Raw genomic sequence first — 12,431 nt, forward strand, 5'->3', positions numbered from 1 at the left:
ACTGTCTCAAAACAAACAAACAAACAACAACAACAACAAAGCAAAAAACTGCACATATTTAATGTGTACAATTTCATGAACTTGGATATATGCCAACAATTATGAAGCAATAATCAAAATCAAGATAATGGATATATCCAAAACTACACAAGATTTTTTTTGTTCATTTGTTTTTATTTTTTGCTTTTGTTTTTCGATGATCTTGGTTGTGGTGCTGGTAGTAAGAACATTTAAAGTGACATCCACACTCTTAGTTTCGAGGTGCACAATATACAATACTGCATTAACTGTAGGCATTTTGTTGTACAACAGATCTCTAGAACTTTTTCATCCAGTATTATCAAAACTTTAGACCCTCTGAACAACTGCCAGTTTCCCTAAGCTTCAGGCAGCCATTCATATAGGTGGAATCATGCAATATTTTTCCTTCTTTGACAGTTTATTTTATTTAGCATAATATCCTCTGGATAAATCCATGTTGTCACAAATGGTAGGACTTAATTTTTTAAAGGTGAATAATATTCCATTGCATGCATATAACACATTTTCTTCATCAAATCAAGTACAATGGACCCTTAAATTTTTTCTTCATCTTAGCTATTGTAAATAAGAATGGAATGAGTATGGATATCTCTTTGAAATTCTGAATTCAATTCTTTTGGATATGTGACCAGAAATGGAACTGCTGGATCACATAGCAGGTAATTTTTTGAGGAACCTTTTTTTCTGTGTTCAGTAGCTATCGCACCATTTTATGTTCCCATAATGTACCAGAGTTCCAATTTCTCCACATCCTCACTAATACTTATTTTGTGTGTTTTTATTAATAGCCATCTTAAAATATGTATAAGATGATATCTCATTGTGGTTTTGGTTTGTGTTTCCCTAATGATTAGTAGCGTGGAACACCTTTTCATATACTTATTGGTTATTTGTATGTGTCCTTTGCAGAAATATCTGTTCAAGCCCTTGGCTCATTCATTTTTAATTTCTTTCTCTCTCTCTTTCCTTTCTTTCTTCTTTTTTTCCCTTCCTTTCTTCCTTCCTTCCTTCCTTCTGCTGTTGAGTTGTAAGTTTCTTATATATTTTGGAAATTATCCTCTTGTCGGATACATAGTTTGCAAAATATCTTTTCCCATTGTATAGGTTGTCTTTTCATTCTGTTGATTGTTTATTTGCTGTGCAGGAGATTTTAAGTTTGATGTAGTCCCACTCCAGGTTGGGTGGGGAAATTGAGCAGTATACAGACCAAGCAGAGCACTCAGGCAGGCTGAAAAGAAAATGCAAAAGTATTTGTGTGATAGTAATGTTTACCCAGTCTTATAAATCAAATAAAAACATTTTTCCCCATATGGTGCGATCTACATTAGCAAAGATCACTTGCTTAAGGAACAATTTAAAAAGTAGCAGAGGGTTGAGTTTACTCAGTTAGGTTCTTATCAGAAGATAGATTGAGAGATAGTACTAGGAACTGGAAGTGTTTGGAATGGGGTTGAATTTAAACTAGAAATCCCCCTCAAAAAGAAAATGAAAGTACAGGAATTTTACTACCATTAAGAAAGTGTTGATAACAGTGTAGTAAATGCCATATGATATAATTAACCACTTGATTAAATAACCCCTGTAAATATAGAACTTCTTACCTGCTACCAAATTTATTGTTATTTATTTTTATTCACTGAAGATTTTAACTTCTGGAGATTTTTCCTTAATTCTCATTACAAGACATACGGTAAGTACAGGTATCAGAAAAACTGAATGTACATTGTAGCCAAAAATTGAGAAATATTGGTAGTTATTTTAAAATATCTTTTAGGATGTTATCAATTATTTTTTAAAAGCTAGTAATAAATTTCATAGAAAATATGTAAGACATCTGCATTTAAAATACATATATTTCTAAATAATTAAAAACATCTGCTCACCAAAATAAAAATCAAAATTAAATCACAGAATGAGAGAAAAGATTTGCAATATAATTACATAACAAATTTTATTTTGATAATATATAAAGCACATCTACATGTCAGTAATAAGAGACCAAAAAGTACAGTTGATAAACTGGTCCTATGACTTTAACAAACACCCACATAAGAAGTGATTTAGTCAAATTATATGTGTGTGTGTATTAAGGCGCTAAGCCATATTAGTTAATGGAGAAATGCAAGTTAAATTTTGTTCCTTTGGGAATGTGAAATAGCACAACCAGTTTGAGAAACTGAAACTTTCTATTAAAATTAATCTTACATCTTTTCCACAAGCCAAAAATTTTAATCCTAGTATTTACAAAAGAAAGAAAAATGTGTGTTCACAAGAAGATTGTATAAGAATATTCCTAGCACCTTTATTTATAAAAGATAATAACTGAATGCATTCCAAATGTGCATTAAGAGAAAAAAAATGGATAAAAGACTGTGTTAATAATCACACATGGAAATTTGGCACATAAAAAAATTTCATTTGCAACAACATAAGTGATTTTCAAAATCACTTATGTTGTATAAAAGAAGCCAGATGCAAACAAGCATATTTTATGTCATTACGTCTTATTAATTTTCAAAACAAGCTAAACCAATCTATAGTGATGGTGACATAATAGGAAACATATATTTGGTCTCTGCCCCCAGTTTCCAGCACAGAGTTCCCAAAACCCTTGTAATTTCCGAAGCAATAGAGGTGCTAGGAGAATCTTTGTTTCTAGTATTTGTTCTTTGATCTATCTTAGTTTCTGACTTGAGGCTCCTAAATCCCTTGGGATTTACTGGAAGACAGTTTGTTTTTTTTTTTTTTTTTCTAATGATGTATCTCTTGGTGGCCTTTTGTATAGCTCTTGGATGGGGGCTGGTCACTAAAAAAGCCAAGCCATGATTAGAAGCTTAGAACTTGTAGCCCTTCTCCTCATCCTCCAAGGACAAGAGAGGAACTAAAGATTGAGTTAATAATTCACAAGCATACATTAGAGGCTTTTATAAAACTCTCTAAAGTTTGGAGAGCTTCTGGGCTGATGAACACATCCATATGCCAGGAGAGTGGTATATCCCAGCTCCATGGGGATGCTCGAGACCCTTCCAGACCTTGCTTTATGTACCTCTCAAACTGTCTGCTTATCTGTATCCTTTATCATTGCCTCATAATAAAGAGATAAACTTCAGTAAGTGTTTCCCTGAGTTCTTTGTGCCATTACCACAAATTCTCAAAAGTAAGGAGAGTATAATGGGAATCCATGAATTGTAGCCAAGTCAGACAAAAGTGTGAGTAACCTGGGAACCTACTACTTGTGACTGATGTCCAGCAGGGGGCAATCTTTTGGAACTGAGCCCTTAATCTGTGGCATTTGGACTAACTTTATGTAGGTAATATCACAATTGAGTTATGTTGTGGGGCACCCAGACAGTGTCCAGAGAGTTGGAGATGTGGTTGGTGTGGCGAAAAAAAAAATTATACATTTGCTGTCAGAAGTGAGGTATTGCGTGAGTATGGAGGAGACTATTTTCTCTTTGTAGTGATAGAAACCAAAGTAATGGCAGAGATGAATTGATTTAAAAAGGACAAAAGGGAGCTTCCTGGTATAATGGGAATAATCTATATCTTAATCTGGGTGATAGGTGCATGAGTGCATAAATATGTAAAAATTGATCAGACTGTAACTTTAAAATTTGTGTGTGGCCTACATGTAAATTATATTTCAATGATAAAATGTATGCCTGTAGAAAATCTATTATTAATAGGAAGACACTAGAGTTTTCCTTTATTTGACAATATCAGTATTAAAAGTGCAAAGATATGTTTTTATTTTAACATTGCTTTGTGTACATTAATTACAAAAGACTATTTTACTCTCGTATATTTTAAGGTAAGCTTATTCAACTCACAGTCCATGGGCTGCATGCAGCCCAGGACAGCTTTGAATGAGGCCCAACACAAATTGGTAAATTTTCATAAAACATTATGAGATTTTTTTGCTGATCAGCTATCATTAGTGTTAGTGTATTTTGTTTGTGGTCCGAGACAATTCTTTTTCTTCCAGTGTGGAAGCCAAAAGACTGGCCATATGTATTATAAACCATTCTGTAATTTTCTGCTTGAATAAATAGTATAACATTAATTACTTGTTTCTAGAATATGTTTCAGTTACAAATTTTGTAAATACCCAAGTAACAGGAGGGGACAAATAGCTATTAAAAGGAAAAGAATATATAGCTTTAAATTATGTTATCATGAAACATTGACTGAAAGTAAGTAAATCATGGATACAAGTAAAGAAGCTAAAAAAATTAAGTATGGAAAGGGAGTAATAAGTAAATTTGAGAATTCAATAATAAACCAACTAAATTAGACAACCTAAATCAGGAGAAAAATCTATGAAAATAATTTTTAATGAAAAATATGCTAAAATGTTGATTAAATGAAAAAACACAAAAATAACATTAAATACAAAAAAAACTACAAGTGAATGAGAGGACATTAAAATGTTATATGAGATTTCTAAATGTACTTTATTACATTAAATTGTAAAAGTTTTAACAAATTGAATCAGTAATTAAAACTCTGATCAGGCTAAGAAGCACAGAATAAAGTGAACAAATTATCTCTGATAAAATAAGCATGGATAATTTTACAGAAAATGTTATGAAAATTTTAAATGCATGTATATTATTTAAATTGCTTCATTTTAAAAAATTAAATACTTCCAAATAAATTATAAGAAGTTAGCATAATTATACTACCAAGATTGTACAGAAAAGTACAAAAACCTTATCTACGGTTGAATGTTGTTTATGAATGCACATGCAAAAACTCCAAATAAAATATTAGCTCATCAAATACAACAGTATATCCAAACATTGATATATCTTAAGTAAATAGAATTTAACTCAGCAATGCAAAATTAAGTCAACATTTGAATAAATAATAATATTATGATGTATTGTCTTAAAAGATTAAAAGACAAAAAATGGATTATCAGCTTCACAGATGATGTAAAAGATAAGGTGCAATTCACCACCAATTTCCAGTTTAATAAAAGTTTTAGTAACCTAAAAATAGAATGGTACTTTCTTAATTTGATAAAAAGCATATATTAAAAACTAACATTATATATCAGTTTTAACAGGGAGACCCTAGACCGTTCTATTGAAGGATTCTAATTTCTGGCTTCACTAGAGGTTTCTTAAAGAACATTCTATCCAATATGTAGCATTAAAAACTTGACCTGTGATTAGATATCAGTATCTTCTTCTCTTTCTCACTTAAATCACTTTTGTATTCTGTTGACAAAAATGTATATTATGCTACACTTTACACATATCTGTGCAATATACATAGAGCAATAAAAATGATTGTAGAGCAGAGCAAATGGTCTTCACCACTTAAAAAAAAATCTACAATGCTTATTTTAACTGTCAATGTATTTGTCTTCTGTGACTGGTTATACATTATGGTGGATTGGAATTCCATTCACATAAACTCTTTCTAATGTTTGCTTCTGTGTCTCAGCAATCAACTTCTATGCCTTACCAGTCTCTGAACACAAAGCTTATTCTATATAATTTAGGATCTGAATCACAAAACAAATAAAGTACATTGTTATTATCTTTTGTATGGAATTATTTTGTTTTCAGTTTTCCACCTCAAACTAGATTCATTCATTCATTCATGAATATTTACTAAGCTTCTGCTCTGGATCAGGCTTTGATCTAATTACTATTGGCACAAAGATTAGTGAGCACCAAAGTAACACAGTTTAATGGTGGAGTTATTCAAGAAAACAAAGTTGAATAAGTGATATGTAGGATATATTAATACAGTGCTATGAAAGCACATAGGCAATTTTAAATACATTATCTCTATACTTTACATTATCTGGTACACAAATGAGTTTAGTTATTTTAGGTCGGCAACTACCAACTACTTTTGCATACTTATTTCACAATAAGCATTTAATTTTCTATTGTATATTTAATAGGTCCCTTGAAATTAACTTGGAATCATCAGAAGACCTGATCTCCTCTTCCCTCAGTTTACTCCATTTCATGACATATTGATTATATCTCTAAAATATATCTGCTCCAATATCTTTTTATCCTCTTCAACTGCCACATAGACCAAGCTACCATGAAATACAACTTCATCTCTCCAATAGCCAGCAATCGTATTTCCTCATTCCCACTTTTAATCTCTAGCCATGCCACAAACTCAATGCAGCCTGAGTGGTCTGTTTAAAACACTTTTTTGCTTAAAATATTTAATGGCTATTCATCATACTCAGGTAACACCATTGGTTCTTATCATGGCCTACAATAGTATTATCTGGCTGAATCTGCCTCAGGAAATTTGTAATGGATGTTTCTTCTACATGAAATTTTCTTCCCTGAGATCTCCTCATGCTTGTTTTTTCCTCATTGTTTAAGTATCAGTCCTATTATTTTCTCAAATAAAATTTTCTTTCTCCTAACTTCCATCTAAAACTCTATGACTTTATACTCCATTATCTAATTTTAGATTTTTTATTTTTATTTTTTAATTTTTAATTTAATTTAATTTTTTTGAGACAGAGTCTCGCTCTGTCGCCCAGGCTGGAGGGCAGTGGCACGATCTCAGCTTACTGCAAACTCCGCCCCCCAGGTTCAAGTGATTCTCCTGCCTCAGCCTCCCGAGTAGCTGGGATTACAGGCATGTGCCACCATTTCTGGCTAATTGTTTGTATTTTAGTAGAGACGAGGTTTCACCATGTTAGCCAGGATGGTCTCGATCTCCTGACCTCGTGATCTGCCCGCTTCGGCCTCCCGAAGTGCTGGATTTACAAGCATTAGCCACCACGCCCGGCCAATTTTAGTCTTTCCATAACATTTTTCAGAAACTGAAATTACCTTAGAGTATTGCATAATTGATTTTTATCTAATTTATTATGCATATAGTTAGGACATTGATGAACATATGATTTTAGCTCAAGAGTTAGCTATCTACTATTGACTCTTTACTTGGTGTCATGAATTTAAATCCTCTAGGTTAGAAAAGTAGGTTTCTCCATTTTATGCCCCAAACAGAACCCCTTTGATCCACTTCCCTCACTTCATTCTTCACCAGATATTAGTGCTTATTAAAAAAAGTATCTGGCATGGAGAAAATGTGCCACTAAAAATAAATTAATTAAATTAATGAATGAACAACAACCCTCAGGATATAGGTTTCACCATTGTACAAGTGAACAGGTGATTGCACTTTGTTAAAGAATCACATGTGACTAAGGGCAATAATTAATTTTATTTAATTTGTCTTAACATTAACATCCTACAAACATATTAAAATAATAACGAGAGTGACTGGAAATATCAGTTGTTCATATGTCCATGTTCCTCATTGGTTCTTGTTTTCATGCAAATATTAATTTATAAAATTGTAGTCATGATCAATTTTGCCAGATAGCTTCATAATTCTAATTTAAACTCATGTACAATATTCTATTAATTAGTTGAACCAGAAGTTTGCTACTATTTATAGATATGTTGGTTATCAATAATATCCAATACAATGTATGATACTTAGTATATACATTCTTTCATTGACTTTTATCATCTGCCTTATTTCTTGGTATTAAATTATAAAATTGCATAAATCAGCTAAAGACTATAAATACTTTTATGACTCTTAATATCTATCACAGAAGGTGTAGGAAATATATTAGTGATTATTGCATCTCTAATGTAGTATATCCTTAATGCAGTAAGCATCTCCTATTGCATTCCTTATGTGATAAACACGTAGTGAATATACAGTTAATTTATTAAATAGTGAATATTATCTAAATGGTTTTCCACAGACACATGCTAATTAATATTGCATATTAATATCAACTGATGTTTTAGACTTTTAATTGCAAAAGGTATCTGTTTTACTGATTTGCTATGTTTGGTCAAATATTTTTCAATATTGAACATTTTCTGGAATTCTGCCTTTCCACATATACATTTGAGGTGCTTCCCCAAAGTCTGCATCTCCTTGGGTATCATGGTTTGCAGTGGCTGTTCCGAATTTTTCCAGTCTACTTACAGTGCCTGGTTCTGAATAATTCCAGCAGCGGCACCCACACAGGACATTGCAAGGCCAGACTTGGTCCCACATAAATCCTGGTTGCCAAGATTTGCCAGTCAAAACTTTCTGGTTGTACACAGTGGCTCATGCATGTAATCCCAGCAATTTGGGGAGCTATGGCAGGATGATCACTTGAGATCTGGAGTTTGAGACCAGCCTGGGCAATATAGTGAAAGCCCACCTCTACCCAAAAATGTTTAAAAATTAGCCTGGCACAGTGGTGCATGCCTGTAGTCCCAGCTACTCAGGAAACTGAGATGAGAGGATCACTTGAGTCTAGGAGTCCCAAACTGTAGCAAGCTATAATCGCACCATTGCACTTCAGCCTGGGCAACAAAGCAAGAGCTGGTCTCTTAAACAAATAAACAAATTCTAAATCCATTTTAACTGTCAAGGACTGTACAGTGATCCCTGGACAGGTGACTATGCACAAGAACTGGGATTTGCATAGGCCCTGTCCCAATTTCTCTCCTTTAGGCCACTCTTTAAAACACACATTAAGTTGACCAGATTCCCTAAGGATTTCCAGTCATTCTGACTATTATGTTTTACAAGAGCCCCATGGACTGACCCTAGTTCCAGAATGGTGGTTTGGTAAGCAGATAACTCTTGTCAAGCAGCTTTGTTTCACGAGACTATGTGAGACTGAGCCACCTGAATGATTCAGACAATCTGATTTGAGGTGGCTTTCACTTACGCTATTCATAAAATGAGTTTCAGGCTCTGGACTACTAATGACTTACCATCCTAATTTGCACTTGAGATAGGTGTCTGGACCCATGTATGTACTCTTGCTCATCCACGTAGGATCCATGATGCCTCCTCCAGTCTACAACACCTAAGAAGAGTGGGGTTGGTAGCAAGCAAGTATCTTTGACCTTGTATATCCTTGCCATTGCACTCAGAGATGTTATCCTACCATTTCTGTTGTGTTCACTGGATGTAGTAGTCCTTCTTGGGTGTCCGTCTGGGGGTGGCCACAGAATACTTCCTCTAAAGACTTTGAGACAGTCAACCCGCAAGCAGAACAGGACCTTTCGCTTGATATCCTCTCTTACCTCCACTTACACAGTGACATTAGGCTTTCCTGTATTTGTCAAAGGTCATGCTGGGAGAAAGACAGACACATTTTGCTCAAGTGGGGCCGCTATTTACACCCTTTTCTGAACACTTTACTATTCTCCTACTGGTAATACTTTGTGGAAGGCAGAAGTATGGTCAACACTAAGAGAGATCATGTTCTAGGATTGCATGTTTTGACCTCAAGAGATCAAAGAAGATAGAGTTTATGTTATAAAGTCCCACAGAGTAAATTAAATATGACCAGAAAATGAATTATTTTTCACATTATACTGCATATGCTGGGTAAATTTGCTTTTGTTGTCATTACCATAAAGTATAGTAAAAACAGTTAAGAGAGTATTTGGAGTTCAGTATTCACAGGTGGCACAAAGAATAAGTTAGTGTCAAGAATAAAGATGCATGAAGTAAATATTATTTTATTTTAAGTTCCAGGATACATGTGCAGGATGTGCAGGTTTGTTACACAGGTAAACATGTGCCATGGTGGTTTGCTGCACCTATCAACCTATCACCTAGGAATTAAGCCCAGCATACATTAGCTATTTTTCCTAATGCTCTCCCTCCTCCTGCCCCCACTAACAGACCAGTGTATATTGTTCTGTGTCCATGTTTTCTCATCGTGCAGCTCCCACTTATGAGTGAGAACAGGAGGTATTTGGTTTACTGTTCCTGCATTAGTTTATTATTTTACTGAGGATAATGGCTTCCAGCTCCATCCATGTCCCTGCAAAGGACATAATATCATGGTTTTTTGTTTTTGTTTTGTTTTTGTTTGAGACAGAGTTTTAGCTCTTGTTGCCCAGGCTGGAGTGCCGTGGCACAATCTTGGCTCACTGCAGTCTCCACCTCCCAGGTTCAAGCAATTCTTCTTACTCAGCCTGCTGACAGCTGGGAATACAAGTGCCTGACACCATGCCCGGCTAATTTTTTGTATTTTTTTTTTTTTTTTTTTTAGTAGAGACAGGGATTTACCATGTTGGCCAGGCTGGTCTCAAACTCCTGACTTCAGATCCACCTGCCTTGGCCTCCCAAAGTACTGGGAGTACAGGCATGAGCCACTGCACCCAACCAATCTCATCCTTTTCATGGCTGTGGAGTATTCTATGGCATACATGTACTACATTTTCCTTATCCAGTATATCATTGATGGGCATTTGGGTTGATTTCATGGCTTTGCTATTGTAAATAGTGCTGCAATGAACATACAAGTGCATGTATCTTTATAATAGAATGATTTCTTTTCCTTTGGGTACATACCCAGTAATGGGATTGCTGGATCAAATGGTATTTCTAGTTCTAGATCTTTGAGGAATCGATACATTGTCTTCCATAATGGTTAAACTAATTTACATTACCATCCACAGTGTAAAAGTGTTCCTATTTCTCCACAGCCTTAGTAGCATTTGTTGTTTTTTTACTTTTTAATAATCACCATTCTAACTGGTGTGAGATGGTACCTCATTGTGGTTTTCATTTGCATTTCTCTAATGATAAGTGATGTTAAACTTTTTTTTGTTTTTTCATTTGTTTCTTGGCCACTTAAATGTCTTCTTTTGGGAAGTATCTGCTCATGTCTTTTGCCCAGTTTTCAAGGTTGTTTGTTTTTCATTCTTGTAAATTTGTTTAAGTTCCTTGTAGATACTAGATATTAGAACCTTGTCAGATGGATAGATTGCTAAAATTTTCTCCCACTCTGTAGGTTGTCTGTTCACTCTGATGATAGTTTTTTTTTGCTGTGCAGAAGCTCTTTACTTTAAATTAATTCCATTTGTCAATTTTTGCTTTTATTGCAATTCCTTTTCGTGTTTTTATCATGATATCTGTGCCCAAGACTCTGCTATTGCCTAGATTTTCTTCTGTTTTTTTTTTTTTTTTTTTTTTTTTTAACAGTTTTGGGTTTTGCATTTAAGTCTTTAATTCATCTTGAGTTAATTTTCATATAAAGCGTAAGCAAAAGGTCCAATTTCAATTTTTGCATATGGCTAGCCAGTTCTCCCAGCACCACTCCGATCTTTTTTATTTCTTGTCTTCTGCTAGCTTTGTGGTTTCTTTGCTCTTAGTTCTCTAGTCATTTTAGTTGTGATGTTAGGATGTCGATTTGAGATCTTTCTAGCTTTCTGATGTGGACATTTAGTGTTGTAAATTTCCCTCTTGACACTGCTTTAGCTGCATCCCAGAGATTCTGATACAATCATCTGTTCTTTCTCATTGGTTTCAAAGAACATCTTGATTTCTAACTTAACTTCATATCTACCTGGGAGTCATTCAGGAGCAAGTTGTTAAATTTCAAGTTGTGTAGTTTTTAGTGAGTTTCTTAGTCTTGAGCCCTAATTTGATGGTGACGTGATCTGAGAGACTGTTTATTATTTCAGTTTTTTTTTTTTTTGCATTTGCTGAAGAGTTTTAACTTTCAATTATGTGACGGATTTAGAGTAAGTGCTATGTGGCACTGAGAAGAATGTATATTCAGTTGTTCGAGGGTGGAGAGTTCTGCAGATATGTATTAGGTTCACTTTATCCAGAGCTGAGTTCACGTCCTGGATATCTTTGTTAATTTTCTGCCTCAATGTCTAATATTGACATTGAGGGGTTAAAGTCTCCTACTGTTATTGTGTGGGAGTCTAAGTCTCTTTGTAGGTCTCCAAGAACTTGTCTTATGAATCCAAATGCTCCTGCATTAACTGCATATATATTTAGGATAGTTAGCTATTCTTGCTGAATTGAACACTTTACCATTATGTAATGCCCTTCTTTGTCTTTTTTGATATTTGTTGGTTTAAAGTCTGTGTTGTCAGAAACTAGAATTGCAACTGCTGCTTTTTTCTGCTTTCTATTTATTTGGTAAATTGTCCTCCATCCCTTTAATTTGAGCCTGTGGGTGTCTTTGCACATGAGATGGGTCTATTGAATCCAGCACACTGATGGGTCATGACTCTTTATCCAGCTTGCTATTTGGTGTCTTTTTATTGGGGGCATTTAACCCATTTACATTTAAGTTTAATATTGATATATGTGAATTTGATCCTGTCATCATGATGCTAATTGGTTATTTTGCAGACTTGTTAATATAGTGTTTCATAGTGTCATTGGTTTGTGTACTTCAGTGTGGTTTTCTAGTGGCTGGTAAAAGTTTTTCCTTTTCATATTTGTTGTTTCCTTCAGGATCTCTTGCAAGGCAGGCCTGGTGGTGATAAATTCCCTCAGCATTTGCTTGTCTGAAAAAGATTTTATTTCTCCTTCACTTATAAAGCTTAGTT

The sequence above is a fragment of the Trachypithecus francoisi genome, unplaced genomic scaffold, assembly GCF_009764315.1.
Source record: "Trachypithecus francoisi isolate TF-2019V2 unplaced genomic scaffold, Tfra_2.0 Lachesis_group0, whole genome shotgun sequence".
NCBI lineage: Eukaryota > Metazoa > Chordata > Mammalia > Primates > Cercopithecidae > Trachypithecus > Trachypithecus francoisi.